This window comes from Balaenoptera physalus, assembly GCF_965194825.1.
Source record: "Balaenoptera physalus genome assembly, chromosome: 5".
NCBI lineage: Eukaryota > Metazoa > Chordata > Mammalia > Artiodactyla > Balaenopteridae > Balaenoptera > Balaenoptera physalus.
The window spans coordinates 98,245,173-98,263,364 of NC_138884.1; the positions used below are offsets into that span (position 1 = coordinate 98,245,173).

Below are 18,192 nucleotides of genomic sequence, written 5' to 3' on the forward strand. Positions count from 1 at the left end.
TCAGAATGTCACTTCCCAGGTGTCTTCTCCCATCGCCGTATAGGTCTAACTGCCCTTTGGCCCCTAAGAGAAGAGGAAAGTTTCCTGCTCTCTAGACTAAGACCGTGTCCTTTTCCTGGCCCAAAATGATTGGTAAACTATTGCTTGTAGGAAAAAGCCTATTGATCCATTGACTCATGGATCCATTGACCAATTAACCTATTGCTTGGAAGAGAAACCCCATCCTACACACTGGGATGCAGTCTTGTCCCCCCTGCCTCGTATAAGACACAGTCAGTACGTTTTCACAGCCTGAGTTTTTCTGTCTTAAATGATACCACCTGGTAGCCTGACTAGCCTGGCCCGGGCCAGGTCTTGGTCATAGTTTTTCCTCTGGCATCAGGAGCAGAGAAGATCAGGCTTTCTGTCCTCTAGCCATAGCTGCCTCCTAATCTCCTGTGATCAAAGGTAGGCCAAGGGGACACACAGTGCCCAAAGACGAGCAATTCTTTCCAGTTGTGATGCTGCATAAATATGGATTGAGGAAGGAAAAGGTTCTCTAACTCAGCAAGGATACAAAGCTGGGAGCATAATATTACTATTGCGTATGTATGTTACTGTTGCAAAATAAATAGAGTACAACTTCTCAGTCTTCCTTTCCGTCACTTCATGCTGTTGCGGCTCCCTGCACCCCCTCTAGTAGGGGGTAAAGCACTGGTATTAGGACTAAGAGTTCCCCCACGAAAACAAACAAAAAAAGGAGTGGAGAATGTGCCCCACCAACAAAGTGTTTCCTGCAACCGCCTCCAGCCTGGCAGATGTCCCAGCTTCAGTACTTGTACTTGCTACAAATACGTAACAGATATTTACTCTGTGCCAGGCATGGAGTTGAGTTCTTTTGCATAAGACCTTGTTTCATTCTCACAGAAATCCTGGGAAGTGGCTTTCATTGTTCTTTTCAATCAACAGATGAGAAAACAGACTCAGAGAGGTTAGATATATTGTCCGAAGTCTCATTATGAGTGGCTGAGGCAGATTCAAACCTTTGTCACCGCCAAGCCCATTCTCTCAGCCAGCACACTGTATAACCTCCAAAGTGGGGTGACATCACCACGTGCAGGAGAACCTCACGCCCTGGGATTTCCAAACGCACATACATTTCAAATATCCTGTACTTTGTTTTCATAAAAACACTTGAGTTTGTCAGATATGTCTTGATCTGGGTGTTGGCAATATGCTCACTCTAATGCCTTGTTTTCTAAACTTGCCTCATTGAAAGCCTATATCATGGTACTTTTGAAAATCCAGGTCCCAGCATCTTACCCCAAGCCTACTAAGTCAGCGTCTCCGGGAGACAAGTCATGGTATCTGTATTTCTAAAACAGATTCCCAAAGTGATGCTTATGATCAGGTAAGTATAAGAAACTATCTCCTGCCGGATGCTGAGATGGAGGGAGGGAAATAAAAGACGGGCAAGTGATGGTCCTTACCGTCAGGGAGCATATAATCCAGTTAGGAGGCAGGATGGATGGAGTCAAATCCCGCAACGTGCCACAATTAGATGATAGCTGTGTTGTTCTGATTATGGAACAACTATTATACAGAAAAAGGGTAAATTGTAGGTAAGGAGACTCAGAAAGAATCAGGGAGGGCTGTATGGAAGAGGTGGAACTTAAAGTGGGCTTTATAGGATTGGAGGTGGGAGGAAGAAGAAAGAAGGGTATTTTAGACAGGGAGGGCATCAGGTACAGAAACCTTAAGAGGAGAAAGAGTTTGGCATTTTTACGAGGCAGGGAGTGGGTCAGCCACCCAGTCTGGAGTGTGGAGAGAGAATATGCAGGAAGGAAGTTAGCCTAATTGGGGCAGTTTCTATGGGTAGCACTAGGGAACCATGATGGGCTCTGGAGTGAGTGCTCGCATGATAAAAGGGGTGATTAAGTAAGGTGGAGACCCCTGTTCCCCAACTCCTTGAACTGTGACCGCAGACAAGAGGTAACACCTCCAGCTTCAGAGAACACCCAGTGGTGCCTTAAATCCGGGGGCCCCTGGGACCTTACACAGAGTTTGCAAGCAGGGCTCCTGAACCTGCAAGACCTGTCTTCACATGAGGCATCAGGCTGAGAGGGAGGCATTCAGGGAAAGAGGTGGTGAGGCTGTGCACACCTGTGGCCTAGATGGAGAGGTAAGGAAGGAGACAGTGTTGACAAATGTATATCAATGTAGGGAAAGGCTACAGACAAAGCCAGCAAGCACTGGAAATTCTGCATAAGTGACCTTCAGCAATTTGATGTGCCTTTAAATTATTTTAGCATCAAAGCCCGATTGACTATATGGAAAAAAAAACTGCCAAAAAAGAGAGGCTTATGCTGAAAGAAACCACGATCCTGGCCTGATTGCCCCGACACAGAGCAGACATGAATCAAGGCTTTCTAGAGAAGATGTGGGACATTCAGAGGAACCAGCCTTGCTGGTTGCCATGATATGTGCCACACGACTTGTCCTGAAAATTAGAGGCTGAGTTGGTTGGACCCTTGGTTTAAGTGACAGGAACCCAAATTCAAAGTAGTTCAAGCAAAAGGGAAATTTACTGGCCCAAGTGCTAGAGTCATGTAGTCATTTGGCTTCAGGTACGGCTGAATCCAGGGCACTCTTGTGATATCATCAGGACTTTCTCTGGGCAGCTCTCAGATTTGTTTTCTTCTGTGTGGCCTCATTTTCTGGCACTGTTTTTCCATGTCATAGAAAAGGGGATGTCCATCAGCTCCAGCCAAGGTCCTTCAGAAGGAGGGAGACCCTCTCTCTCCTAGGACCCATATTGGTCCTTTGCCCACCCCTGGACCAATCACTGCCATGAACAGGGCACTCTGATTGGTCATCCTGAGTTTTATGTCCATTCATGTAGTGGGGGAATCCTGGCCCTCCTTTGACAGCGCATCAGAATCCCAAAGTGCTGGAAGGAAGGAAAGTCCCCAAAAGGAAAAAATGTGGGGCAGAAAAAAAAGAATCAGATATTCATGACAGTGCTATAGGAGTTCAGAGTCTAGAGCGGATAGTCTTGGAAGGCTTCTCCAGGGAGCACAGGCATTGGAAGAAGACAATGAGGTGTTAAGGCAGAGGGATGGCTGGGGCAAACACGTTAGCATTCCCTGCTCCAAAAAGATTCCTCCAATTTGGCATATTCAAATGTTAATTTTTGTCTCCTTTTCCTTTCTTCCTTTCTTCCTTCCTTCCTTCCTTCCTTCCTTCCTCCCTCCCTCCCTCCCTCCCTCCCTCCCTCCCTCTCTCTCTCTCTCTCTCTCTCTCTCTTTCTTTCTTTCTTTCTTTCTTTCTTTCTTTCTTTCTTTCTTTCTTTCTTTCTTTCTTTCCTTCTTTCTCATGTGTGCCTACCTAGTGATAGCTGACATACTATATAGCACAGGGAACTCTGCTCAATACTCTGTAATAACCTAAATAGGAAAAGAATTTGAAAAAGAACAGATACATGTATATGTATAACTGAATCACTTTGCTGTACACTTGAAACTAACACAACATTGTTAATCAACTATACTCCAATACAAAAAAAAAAAAAAAGAAGAAGAGCACAGGACTGAGGGGCACTAAAAAGCTGGATCACTTATTCCCCCAGGCCACAAAATGAAAGAGAATCAGTTCCCCCTCTCTCCCCAAAAATTGCTGGGCAGGAGGAAAGATTGTCCTTATTTCCCAAGAGCACAGGGCCCCACACTCCCAGAAACCAGTAGCCTTGCTGGAGGCGGCCAAGCTCAATGGGAACAGAGTTCTGAGCAGTGACCCCCCTGCACGGTGCTTTAGGTGATGGTCACATTTGTCCTCCAAAGGGGTCCCATCGATGAGGAAAGTAGTCAACTGCTACTTCTCTCCTTTCCCATTCACTCATTTGGGGCCTGGTTGGGGAGGGACTTCTGTCTCAAACTGTGGGATTCCAAGTGGCCTTGGGGAGAGAAGATGCTTCAGGCTGGCAGGTCCTGGCTTCCACTCACTCACTCGCTCATTCTTTGGTCATTTACTGAAGCTCTGTGACATGTAAGGCACAGCACTAAGCTCAGGAACTGCAGGAACAATAAAACACTTCCTTTGCCCTTAAGGAGCTCAGTTTGCTGGGGAGACAGACGGGTGGCAGATAAAAAATGCTTTTGGTACTGAAGCTTCCCATCCATTTTGAGAGAATTGCTTCTTCCTTGCCTCAGCCATGTGTAATATACCATAGACTGTCAATCACAGACCCCATCTTCCCCCAATCGCCCCACCGCCAGCATCATTGGCCAAGGCACGGGTACATGAAGAAACCCGATAAAAAATCCTTTATTGGCATTTTCCCAATTGGAGCCTGCCAGCACCATATTCTTTTCTCTTTGTTTCTCATGGTGATCTGACCCAGGGTGCTATGAATGAGATTTTGTTTTCCAATTAAAATTTTGAATTAGTTATTGGTCTTTATAAAAAAATTCATTTTTAAAATGTTGACTGCATGAAGCAACCTTGTTAAACTCATTTATACATTCTAATAATTTGACAGTGGATTTTCTTGGGGTTTTTCTTGGGGTTTCTACACAGATGATCATTCTACCTGCAAATGAAAAGAGTTTTGTCTTTTTCCTTCCAATTATTATACTGCTCATTGTTTCGGCAAGGAGCTCCAGTAAAATATTGAATAGTTAGTTGGTTGGAAGTGGGCATTCTTGTCTTATTTCTGATTTTAATGGAATGCTTCTAAAGTTTCACAATTAATACCAAGCAGCCATTTAAAACAAAAAAAAAAGAAGGAAAATCTTCAACATATATTACTAATTGAAACTTGTATATGTTCCTTATAACTTTTTTATGCCAAGGGTAGCATACTACAAACATTGTTATGCACCTTCCTAAGCCTATATGTATATGCTTGTATATGTTTTTGAATATCTATGGAAGGATCCAGAAGAAACTGGAAGTAGCTGGGGGAGTGGGACTTCCCTGGTGGTCCAGTGGTTAAGAATCCACCTTCCAATGCAGGGGACGCAGGTTCAATTTTTGGTTGGGGAACTAAGATCCCACTTGCCGTGGGGCAACAAAGCCTGCATGCCGCAACTACTGAGTCCACTTGCTCTAGAGCCCACGCTGCAACTAGAGAGAAGCCTGCACACCGCAACAAAGGATCCCGCATGCCGCAACAAAGATCCTATGTGCCGCAAATAAGACATGACGCAGCCAAATAAATAAATAAATAAATTTTTTAAAAAAGTTCCTTTCTGGCTATTTTTGTTTCACAATTTTAAATCTTACGCATTTCATATTATTCATTCACTTTCTTATTTAAAAGCCTTAAACACATTTATTTAAAATTCTTTTGCAGACTGTTTTATTATCTTAGTTTCACCTGAAGTGAACAATTTATCGATATTGATTTGTTGGTTATTATCTGAAAAGATAGATTTCTTTGTGTCTTTTGGATTTTTTGTTTGCCGAGTCGTTTTAAGCTTGAGCCCTCTCTCTCTTCTCTCTTTTCTTCTTTTTCTCTCCACTCTTCTCCTTTCCTTGTCTAGTTTCATAGCTTCCTCGATCAGCCCTCCCTCTAATCGAACCTTAGATTGATGATCGTAGCTCTTGCTAATGGACACTGTGTGTGGCTCACTCCGTGAGCAGATTGCTCAGTTCAGGTTCTGGTTCCTGTGTTGTCCCGGTCACGGCCCACCTAGACATTCGGCTTCACATAAGCTATAGCCTTGAGCACCGGTTAGGAGAAGCCTTATCAGTCTCTCACCCTAAGCAGAGAAACCATCAGTCCTATTTTCAGCCTTCAGTTCGACCCTGGCCCCTGCCTCACCTGGAATATGTTTAGTCCCTGTTTCCTGGGAGCCAGTCTAGCTTAGTTACATACAGGAGCCAGAGCCTGTTCATCTCTGCCTGCTTCTGCCCCAGAGCCAGCAGGCCCAGGGCTTAGCCTCACTCACTGCTCTGTGTTTTTCTTCTCTTTCTGGTCTGCAAAGATGCTTCTCTTCTCTGTGAGCTCAGTTATGCCTTTTTATATCTTCAGTTTTTCAAAGTTTTATTTATACTGTAACTGCTATGTGTTTATAGCAGAATGGGTGCCACAAATGGTTATTTACACCAACACCATCTTGACCAGAAGTGCTTTCCTAGTATTTTTGTTTTTAACAACGAACAATTGCTACTATGTTATGATAAATACATAGTTGGAAGGCCACATCCACTGGCTTTCATAATATGGACATCATCCATGACCTTGGTCAACACTGTTTCATCGTTCTGGAGTCTGCGGGGGGAGGCCATGGGGTGAGGAAGGGTAAGAACTGGAGACACCAAGAGCGGGCAACCTTTTCAAAGGCGTTTCCCTGGGAAGGAGAGGAAAGAAATAATGGGACATTTTTGTTTAGTTTAATCAGAGAGATTTCAATCATAGAATAAAAATAGAGAATCAGGAGTGCAGTTGGGAGGTGGTGTAGTTTAGAGAGTAAAAGCATAATCTCCTGAGTTAGTCAGACTTGGGTTTGGATCTGAGGTCTGCCACTCACTGTGAACTTAATGTCCGCATTCTGTAAAATGAGAATAACAACAGGATCTACCTCACGGCATTACTGAGAGGATTAAATAAGATATTGCATGTGGTGAGCTTAGTACAGCACACTGAGTAAACACACAATAACTGTTGACCATGGTTATGATTAATGGTATGATGGTTCATTTTTTGTGGGTCAACTTGGCCAGGTCATGGTACCCAGACATTTGGTCAAACACCAGTCCAGATGGTGCTGTGAAGATACTTTTTCCATGAGATTAGTATTTGACATGGTGGACTTGAGCAAAGATAACTCTTCATAACATGTGTGGGCCTCATCCAATCCTGCTGAAGGCCTTCAGGAAAAATGACTGAGGTCCCCCAACGAAGAGATGCCTTCAGACTTAAGCTGCAACATCAAGTCTTCCCTGGGCCTCCATCCAACCTGCTCACCCTGCAGAGTTCAGATTCAGCCCTCACAATCATGTGAGCCAATTCCTTAGTACAAACTTCATTACAGATATAGATATAGATACACCTACAGATATAGATATAAGTATAGATATAGACACACATCCTAGCGGTGGTTCTGTTTCCCTGACTGATACGGAAGGTATAGGAGGGAGAAGGGGGAGAATCATAAATAGTAGCTGGCTTTCCCGAGGAGTCAGAGCGTTAGTGCCCTAGACAGGAAGAGGACCTCCTTAAGTGGAATTCTGGGATGGAGGGGAAGCGAGGGGCGGGGGCAGAGGAGTAGGGGTGTTCCCTCTAAGGGCTATTCACTCTGGGAAGTAGAGAGTGAGATCACATCCGGGGCCTGCGGGGAGGTGGCAGGTAAAGGATGATGGGAAACCAGGGGCGCTCGTGCTCAGGAAGCTCCCTGGAATCAGGGAAGCCCTGCTGATGTCACCGACCACCATCTGTGATGTGCCACCCATGGAACAGGGAGGGGGGCCTGGCATGGGAGGAGAGAGCAGCCCGCTAAATCACGGTTGGTCTCTAAGTGGAGGGAGCTACACATCTGTGAGCACGCGGTGAGAGTGTGGACAGGAGAGCGGAGACGGGGCACTGCCTTCTTGGTAGAGTTTTCTCGAATGGCTGCCTATTCCTACAGAAGGAGAGTTAGAGAGAGGATGCCTACTGAGGGATGACCACTGCAGTTATCCTTGTCGTATACACGATATTTATTTCCCAGCTGTTTCCCTCCTATGCAACCTGGGAAGGTTGTCAATAGGTTGCTTTTAATAACACACAAGCTGAGGGGTGAAGAGCCAGTACTGCCCCCAAGGTTATACGTCCAAGGACTCACAGGAACCCAGAGTTCTTGAGCTGGAGGCATCTGGCAAAGGCCAGAGAGGTCTCACTGGCAATATTCAGGCCTCAGGAATCCCAGGCCTGCGGAATCTGGAATCTGAGTCCCAATCCCTAGGTCTGAATTTGGAGGGTCATAAATGACCCAGAAAGTTACCCAGAGACGACTTCCCCTGGGAGGGGTTGGTGGGGGGTGGGGGAGATTCCAGCCTCCGTGAGCAACTTGAGGGCACTTACCCCCCGACTCCTGGCTGCTTTGACCCTGAGGCAGCCCCCGGCTAGCGAGCAGCCAGCTGAGAGAGTCCCTTTTCTCTAGGTGTGGCCATCCCCCTTCGCCATCGACACTCAGGGCAGGCTTATCTCCCGGGTCTCACACCAACTTCAGGGTTGTCTTCACTTATCCTTGTGTCTGGCGAGGGCTTGAAGCTCAGCTGGTGGGTGTCTGAGCCTCTGTGCTCTGCTGCAACCTCCAAGGGGGCCACAGCGGGGCACCTGGTCTCCCCGGCCTGGCCTAGCAGATGGCAGTGAGGGCTGGTCAACCAGAGGTGCTGGCTGCCTGCGTTGAACCCAGGGGCCGCCCCTGTTCAGCTCTTTACCTCCAAAACCATAAGCATTTCACAGATGACTTCTCTGAGCTAAAAGAGATTGATATGCAAATACAGAAAAAGGTTAAACGCCTTTCTATAGAGATGGACATGGGTTTCAATACTGGCTCTCCTATCTCTTCCATATTTGACAACCTTGAGCAAGTTAGCATTAGTGACTGTTATTTATTATATTTAGATTTAATGTAGGAGGAATTGTGGGTTCTAGGTTGTGTTTCAAGGGATCTCATTTGGCCAGGTATGATGCCAGGCTTGGGGCTGGTGACCCAGGTGGGTTTGCATGTGCTGGTTTACTTCGGTCAGTTGTTTTTATGCAACTAAGGGAGAAGGGAGGAGTTTTATGCACAGGTATCTGAAGAAGAAAGGAAAACAGTTCATATATTAGGACACTTAGGGTTACCAAAAAGCGAAGACCATTTAAAGTGAGCATCAGCAAAAGTTGGGAGTTGCTGGGTAATTCCAGCGTGTCCTCTGAAGTCCAAGGTCAGGGATGCAGCAGAACCTCAGGAAAGACCTAGAACCAGGAACTAGATGGGAGGCTGCCAAGACTGTCTCTTCTCTCTGCTCCTTTCTGTACATCTGCTCCACCCCTGGTCCCTGCAAACCAGCTTTCTCTGCACCTCCATCTACAAGGTAACACACAGGCCATCCAATAGCTCCTGGATTTTCTTATTATAGGTATAGCCCCATGAGCTCCTGCTTAGAAATCACAATGAAAAATGAGAGTATGGAGCTTCTGAGTTGGTGAACACATGGAGATTTGGGGAGAGGAAAGCTCTGGAAGACGGTGTGGAAACTCTGTATGCTCCCCGCACACCTTACCCTATTCATCTCTTCCACCTGACTCTTCCAGAGTTCTATCCTTTTATAATAAACTGATTATATATATATATATATATATATATATATATATGCATATCTCTATTTATCTATCTATCTGTCTATCTATCTATCTATCTATCTATAGAGAGAGAAAATGAATATCTTTCTGCCCTGGTCCCAGGGATCAATACCAAGGGTTCTGAAGCGTCCTGTTTGGGTCCCATGTCACTTCACCGCTCACTGTTGTCAGGGGGAGAGGGAGCTCTGACTGGCTAGGCCTGGGTCATGGGACCTATTAGCAGAAAAAAGGAAATGGTGAAGTTTGTTGAACACCAGGGTGATTCCCTTTCCTGCTTCTCCCACTCCCATGGACCTAGCCCAGCTCTGATGCCTGGAGTTCGGGGGCGGCCACCCCAAAGGATGGCTTCACACAGAGGAGCAGTGTTTTCCCAGAGAGGCCCGGGCAGCGGTGAAATGTCTCAAGGAGGAAACCAGAGCTGAAAAATACAAGTGAGCCTGTGCTTGAACTTATGTGAGATAGCACCATGGGGACCCCCAGATATAACCATGGGGAACTCTGGGTGGAGCTGGACCACTGTGTGGGTATCATATTCTGGGCATTTACATCACTAGACGTCACTTTTTACCCACAAACTTATGAGACCTGAGGTGGTTGTACAGGTGAACAATCCCTTATAATGGGCCACCTAAGTTTTTTCCAAAAGTTTTACCGTAATAAATAATTCTGCGGTCAGTCTCCTTGTTGTTAGATCTTCACACACATTCTGACTTACTGCCATTTGTGAAAGTTAAAAGTGAGAAAAGCCAGAAGAACAAGCCGTGACGAAGGAAGCCTCTGGGTAATGAAGCAAGTCTTAGCCAGAACTCTTTGGGTTGCAAGCGGTAGAAACTCAAGTCAAGCCAATTTCAGCAGAAGGAATATTTATTGACTCCATAAACTGGGAGTTCCTGGAATGGAGTTGATCTCAGGAATGACTGGATGCAGAGACTCAGGAATATTCCCTCTCTGTGTGTCTTTGCATCCATTTCTCAGCCCTGCTTCTCTTGGGATATTGGGCTCATACGTATTGCAGAAGATGAGCTGCCATCACGTGGCTTTTGGGGGTGTCGAGGGGAGAGGGCGAGTATGATCACGGGCAGGTTCAGGTTTACATCATCCAATCTCAGCAAAAAGTAAGCTCCTCTCTCCTAGTGCCAGACGTAAAATCCCAGGAGTCTGACTGATCCTCTTAGGGTGGCATTCCTGTTCCATGAACCCATCACGACAGCCCAGGGTTAGCTACCCTCTGGGTAAGTGCGTCCTGTGATCAGTAGACCCAGCAGACCCATGTGGGATGGAGGAAGGTCAGCTGGCAAAGGAAAGAGGAGAATTATTACCAGAGTAGGTGGGTAAGGGCCAAGGACAGTTTGAAAGAAAAGACGGGTGAATGCTAAGTCCTGTAGGCTAGCCAGCAGTGTGTCCTGCTGCAAGGGGTCAGGGCTGGGACAAACAGGAAGTTCTCTCCCTAAAAACAGAATTGAAACTCACTTCTGTGCGTCATGGCACAAGTGTAAACCACACTAAGGTGTGGCTCCTGGGGGGTATACATAGGGATATGTTTTTGCCTTGTGGTCAGTGTAAATTCAGACCTTCTTTGAAAGATGGAACAATTTTAATGAGAACATCATTTTCCCCCCAGACCATCTCATGGCTCCTGATTTCCTGCAAAGCCCAACTCCAACTCCACTCTAATGTGCAATGGCACTAGGATGCCAAGGAAAGACCTTGAGCTTTCGGGCAAGCAGACCAGTGTGGACTACCTACAGTTGTGTGACCCGTGGGCAAGTTACCTTGAACTTTTTGCAGGGAAGGTTGGCAGTGTGGTGTCATGTTGGGTCCTGGCTTCTGAAGTCACCCTACCTCCATCTCTCAGCTACATGCCCTTGAGCACATGACTTAACTTCTCTGTGCCTTGGTTTCCTCATCCATAAAATGGGGATGATGATAAAACTTACTTCACAAGTTTGTTCAGTGGATTAAATGCGATGATGCATGCCAATTGCTTAGAACAGCATCTGGCACACAGTTAAGCACTCAGTAAATGTGAGCTATAGTGATTATTACTGCTGTTATCTTTGAATTTTCAGTACCTATCAGAGTACCTGGCCCAGAATGAAATATTTGTTTAATGAACCAATGGACTTAACACTTCATAACCTCATTTTCCTAATTTATAAAATGAGGACACTACTCATCTAACAGGTTCTTGTAAAGCTTAAGTGAGATAGTGTGTGCAAAGCTTCCAGCTCAATGCCTGCCCTATGGTAGGCAATTTATATCGGTTCTTCTTCATTCTCTCCCTTCCTCTGCCCCTGGCATTCAATGTCCTCCATCACTTTATGGGTCAAGTCTCTTTGAGCTGCAAAATGCTGATGTTCAACTTAAATTGGCTTGTACTAATAAAGAAAAAGTACTGGCTCAAGAAACAGAAAAGTCCAAGGGCTCAAATCCAGGGACTCAAGTGACATCAGCGGGACTTGGTCTCCTGGTAGCTAATTTTTTTCCCTTCAACGTTGACTTTACCTCAGGCAGATTGTCTTCATCTAGTGGCCTCCAGCAGCTTGAGATCCTCACCAGATCTCTTAATCTCTCTGTGCCTCAGTGTTCTCATCTGTAAAAGGGGGACTCATTAATAACAGATAATAATAATTAACATATGAGTAAATATGTGTAAAGGGCTTAGCACACTGCCCAGCACATAGTAAGCTTTCAATATCTAGTCTTCTCATTGCTGCTACTATTCTTTAGCAATTCCAGAGGAAAAGGAGCGTCTCCTTCTACCTCTGGAAAACTCCAAGGATGGAATCTCATTGGATCAACTCAGATCCCCTTCTTTGAGGCAACCACCATGAGCAAAGAGTAGAACAATCTGATTGTTCAGACCTGGGTTATGTATCCAGCCCTGGAGGTGGAGACAGACTTGGGATCAGCCTTCCACTCACATGGCTAAGAATAGGGGAATTTGGTCTCCCAAGAAAAGTCAAGGCACTAATAACAGAAGAAAAAAGTGGGCCCCGGACTGGCAGGAAGAGCAGGTGTTCCAGGGGTTAACCCCTTGTCTCCTGAGTTGAAACTGATGACCATCTTTCACTCCTGCCCCCAACCGTCCGCCGAAACGTTGAATGCCTGAAACTTGGGCCTGTTACTTAACCTCTCAAAGCCTCAGTTTCCCTACCTGTAGAAATGAGATACCATTTTTTTCACAAATGTTTGCAGTTGAGTTCTTCATTGCAGAAATTTCAGGCATATTCAAAAGTAGACACAATAGTAAAATGAATCCCCAAGTACCCATCACCCAGCTTCAATAATTATCAACACATGGCTGATCTTTTTTGATCTATATCTCCCACTTATTTTCCCCATTGGGAAATATTCCCAGAATATTTTTGAAGCAAATCCCAGATATCACATCATTTCATTCATAAATGTTTCAGTATGTATCTCTAAAAAATAGGAATTATTGGGTTTCCCTGGTGGTACAGTGGTTAAGAATCTGCCTGCCAATGCAGGGGACACGGGTTCAAGCCCCGCTCCTGGAAGATCCCACATGCCGCGGAGCAACTAAGCCCGTGCGCCACAATTACTGAGTCTGCACTCTAGAGCCCGCGAGCCACAATTACTGAGTCTGCGCTCTAGAGCCCACGAGCCACAACTACGGAGCCCACGTGCCACAACTACCGAAGCCTGTGTGCCTAGAGCCTGTGCTCCGCAACAAGAGAAGCCACCGCAATGAGAAGCCTGTGTACTGCAACAAAGAGTAGCCCCCAGTCACCGCAACTAGAGAGAGCCTGCATGCAGCAATGAAGATCCAACACAGCCAAAAATAAAATAAATAAAATAAAAATAAATTTAAAAAAAATAGGAATTATTTTTTTTCTTAAACATAACCACTATAGCTTCATCACACCTAAAAATACTAACAATATTTCCTTAATGTCAATCAAAATTTGGAGTTCAAATTTCTCTTAGTGTCACCTGGATCGTTTTCCACTCTTGATTTATTTGAATCAGGATCAGAGCAAGATCTATACATTGCACCGGGTTGATATGTCTCTTAAGTCTTGTTTCATCTCTAAGTTCCAACAATTATCAACACAAAGTCAATCTTATTTCATGTGTATCTCCCCTCTATCCCTTGCCCATCCCTCCTTCTAGAATATTTTGAAGCAAATTCTAGACACCAACATCATAAATTTCAACTCTAATTATTTCAGTTTATATCTCTAAGACTTTCACTCCATCTCTAAAACACAACCACAATACCATTAGTACACCAAAATAATAATAATAATAATAATACTTTAATATCACCAAAGATTATCTAGACATTGTTCAAACTTCCCCAATTGTTCACTTTTTTTTACATATAAATTTATTTATTTGTTTGTTTTTATTTTTGGCTGTGTTGGGTCTTCGTTGCTGTGTGCAGGCTTTCTCTAGTTGTGGTGAGCGGAGGCTACTCTTAGCTGCAGTGCACTGGCTTCTCACTGTGGTGGCTCCTCTTGTTGCAGAGCACAGGCTCTAGGTGCACAGGCTTCAGTAGTTGTGGCATGTGGGCTCAGTAGTTGTGGCTTGCGGGCTCTAGAGCACAGGCTCAGTAGTTGTGGCACAGGGGCTTAGCTGCTCCGCGGTATGTGGGATCTTCCCAGACCAGGGCTCGAACCCCTGTCCCTTGCATTGGCGGGCAGATTCTTAACCATTGCACCACCAAGGAAGCCCCTGTTCACTTTTCTCAACAGTTTTTTTTTTCTCAAATCAGAATCCAAAGAAGCCCAATCATTTAATTTGGTTGATTTGTCTGTTAAATCTCTTTTCAACTCTAGGCTGTCTTCCTTTTTTTTAAATCTTTCATTTTATATGTTGAAAGAACGGAGTCATTTGTCCTATAGTTTTCCCATTCAGCATCTTGCTGATTGCATTACTCAGATGCCACTTTACATGGGGTGGGAAGCTTATAGGCTCTGGAATCACACAGCCCTGGGAGGGAATCTGACCGTGAAAGTTACCTGTGGGCAACTGGTGGCAAATTTCGAAATTTTTCCAAGCCTCAGTTTTTTCACCTTAAAAGAAGATAATGATACTCTTAAAGTTATTGGGAAGATTAATTGAATAATGCATGTTAGAAACTGGGTACAATGCCTAGCATATAGTGACTGCTAAATTAATATTTTTTCTTAAAAATGGCTGTTGATGGAAGCAACCCAAGTGTCTATTGATAGATGACTAGATAAACAAAGCATGGTATATACATACAATGGAATATTACTCAGCCCTAAAAAGGAAGGAAATTTTGACTCAGGCTACATGAATGAACCTTGAAGACATTATGCTAGGTGAAATAAGCCAGTCAGAAAGGACAAATATTGAATGATTAGTCTTACATGAGGTACCAGGAGTAGTCAAATTCATGGAGACAGAGAGTAGATGGTAGTTGACAGGGGCTGGGGGGAAGGTAGGAATGGGGAGTTAGTGTACAGAGTTTCAGTTGGAGGAGATGAAAAAGTTCTGGAGATGGATGGTGGTGACGGTTGCACAATGTGAATGTACTTAATGCCACTGAACTGTACATTTAAAAATGGTTAAAAGAGTAAATTTGTTATGTATATTTTACCACAACTTAAAAAAAAAAAAGAGCTGTTAGGTAATTTCATACTGTCTAGAAGCATAGCCTCCAGCTGCCTCTTGGAGATGGCTGCCGCAGTGCAAATGACGGGCTATGATCATGAAAGAAGATGAATTTAACTGATCTGAAATCCTGGCCTGCATCCTCGAATCCACAAATGTTTGTTAAGCAGCAGCTCTGAGCTGGGCCTGGCTAAGGGCCATGGTTTGGGTTTAGGGGAGAAAGGAATAATGCACAGAAGTCTAAGCACAACCACCGGCTTCCAAGGCTCTTCTCATTCTCATCAAACCAGGGCAACATAAGGCAGCACAGGACTAGTGTCTCTTGATGGTAAAGGAGAGCAGGCAGGGCATCTGAGGGCTCGGTTCCTTCTTCAGTAAAATTCCAAAGAGCTGTCAGGGAGACTGTGGCCTCACCTACCCCACCTCCTTTCCCTGCTTCCCCATTGCACCACCCAGAGGCCTGGAGGCTCCACCCCGACCGCATGGGCAGCAGAGGGGGGCACTCAGATCCTCTGAGAAAGTGAACAAGGGAACCGAGAGAGGGGTAATGTCAGGGGTGGCCCGATGAGACTCAGGCTGGGGTGGGGCTGGTCCTACTGAAGCCTCCTGCAGAGAAGAGCCCATGGAGAGGGTAGGTCTTCAGGGAGAATCTGCAGCATGAAGTCGTGGCTCAGAGAGGAGCTAAGGTGAGAGAAGGTGGAGAGAGACACAGACACACGGTCAGGCGGGTAGACAGAGGCTGTTCCCTCCCAGCTTCCACTTCCCGTTTCTGCCCTGCAGGAGGCCCGTGCACTCCCTGCCCTGGAGCGTCTGCGCCGTCTCCCCGGTGCCCTCCTACAACCTCCCCGTTACGTCAGCTAGAGTGAGTGCAGGCCCAGGGTGGGCCCTCGGAAGCTGACGCTGAGATGGAGGTGAGTGGGCGCCACGCTGCCCGCGACGGCGCTGGGGACGGACACCGTGGATGGGAAGAGGAGGAGGCAGGCGTGGGCCGAGGAGGCGGCCGAGCTGGGGCGCAGCCCACGGCCTCAGCCGGCCCCTGTGGACTAGTTTGCTGGGCTGCCGTAACAGAACACACTAGGTGCCTTACACAACAGAAATGATTTCTTCACGATTCTGGAGACCAGAAGTGTCATCAGAGCTGGTTTCTTCTGAGGCCTCTCTCTCACTCGTAGATGACCGTCTTTTTTCTGTGTGTGTGTATGTCCTAATCTCCTCTTTTTATAAGGACACCTATTATACTGGATAAGGGCCCACCATAAAGTCCTCTTTAAAGGCCCTATCTGGACATTCTGAGGTGCTGGGCGTTAGGCCTTCAACATATGAATGGCAGGGGGCCACAACTTGGCCATAAAACTGTGGGAAGCTCTAGAGTTAGAAGGACCCTTCAAAATTGTTCCCGTTGGGCCCAAATGGCCAGGTCTCTACGGATCATCACTGGCTGGGGGGGGCTCTCTGGGAAGGCCATGACCTTGGGCAAAGCCACTGCAGCTGAGTCAGTCCCTAAGGGGTCTGACAGTTGAAGACGATCTGCCGACAGTGGCCCGCAGCTGGGGCAGCAGGTCCTTCACTGAAGGGGGCTCTGGGCAGTGCATCACAGGGACCATTTCTTACAGCCGCACAAACTTTAAGACAAGGTTGCCATGAGGGTTGAATAAGACAGTACTGCTTAGCTCCTGAGGGCAGGGACTGTGGGCTGGTCACCGTGTGCCCCTACCCATGACAGACACCGTTGGCCGGTTAACCCAACACTCACAGTTAATCCTCTGCTGCCTCGCCTGCCTCCACCGCAGAGGCAGGAAAAGCTCACGTCTCATATTCTCAGCCTTTCTTCCAGAGGAGATGTCTGCTGAGGCGGGTTCTGAGGAAGCTTGTGACAGCAGGGATAGATGTGACTGGTGCTGCCACCCCCGTGCAGACGTGATACAGGAGCCAAGGTGGCTGTCTTGCGTGGTGAGGGAACCACAGAGAGGTGACCGCATGAACCATGGCTGGCAGCTGCAGGCCTCCAGACTTCTTGTTTGGTGAAAAGAGTGAAGTCCTTTGTATTTAAAACACGGTGCGGTGAGTTGAATGGTGTCCCTCCAAAGATATGTCCTTGCCCAGGAACCTATGAATGCAACGTTACTTGGAAAACGTGATTAAGATGTAATTAAGTTAAGGGTCTCGAGATAAGATCATCCTGGATTGAGGTGGGCCCTAAATCCAACAGGGACAAGTGTCCCAATGAAAGAAAAAGAGAAGACATAGAGGAGAAGGTGACGTGAAGACAGAGGTGGAGATTGGAGTGATCCACCCACAGGCCGAAGAACGCCAACGATTGCGAGCAGCTCCCAGAAGCTAGGAGAAGGGCGTGAGAAGGATTCTCCCTCAGAGCCTCTGGAAGACACCAACTCTGCTGACACCTTGCTGTCAGACTTGTGGCCTCCAGATCTATGAGAGAATAAATTTCTGTTGTCTTCATCCACCAAGTTTGTCATGGCAGCCACAGGAAACTAACATACATTGTCCAATTGTTGTTTAGTTGCAGCCTGTCTTAGTCCATCTAGGCTGCTGTAACAAAACTACCCGAGACTGAGTGGCTTACGAACAACAGAAATCTATTTCTCAGCTCGGACGCTGGAAGTCCAAGGTCAGGGTGCCAGCACTGTCGGGTTTCGGTGAAGGCCTTCTTGGTTACAGGCTGATAATTTCTTGTAATATAATCTCACGTGGCAGAAGAAGTGAGGGAGCTCTGTGGGGTCCCATTTATGAGGGTTCCACCCTCGTGACCTAAGCACTTTCCAAAGGACGCATCTCCTAACACCATCACGTCGGGCCTTAGGATTTCAACACGTGAACTTGGAGGGGCTGTGGAGGACACTTCTACCATTCCACATGTGGCATTCGGCCCTTTCCCTGGAGGTAATGGCTGTCACTGCAGGGTTTTAATCCAGGAGGAACATGATAGAAAAGGTGCTTTAGGGAAATGGTTCTGTTATTAACATTGATTCCAGACCTGCTGGGACAACAGGGCATACATAAATGGTCCACATCCACCCTTGGAAGTGCAAGCAACTGTCCAAATGAGCCACACTCTGCAGTGACTGAGCCATGATTAGTGCAAATCTCCCAGTTGGAGAAGTCTCAGAGGTTTCAATTACAAATGCAATCATTTAACAACGACACAATGGGACATCCCAGTAATCACTCAGTGAAATCATATAAGGCTGCCAATTATCTGTCCTCCCACCAAGACCTTGGTCCTTTGAGCCTACACACCAGCCCTGCTCTTA

The 18,192-nt window shown here is 46.2% G+C and overlaps 1 protein-coding gene and 1 long non-coding RNA gene across 2 annotated transcripts in view; one reads left to right on the forward strand and one right to left on the reverse strand.

Moving 5' to 3' along the window:
* LOC309662126 (uncharacterized protein) overlaps positions 1-18,192 on the forward strand; it is a 118,019-nt gene that overhangs the window by 14,337 nt on the left and 85,490 nt on the right. The gene's annotated exons all lie outside the window — the stretch shown is intronic.
* On the reverse strand, positions 10,160-16,640 carry LOC309662152. The gene is made up of 2 exons (XR_014264542.1): positions 14,677-16,640; positions 10,160-11,906 (listed from the first exon to the last, which is right to left on the reverse strand). It is a non-coding gene; the product is annotated as an uncharacterized lncRNA (long non-coding RNA).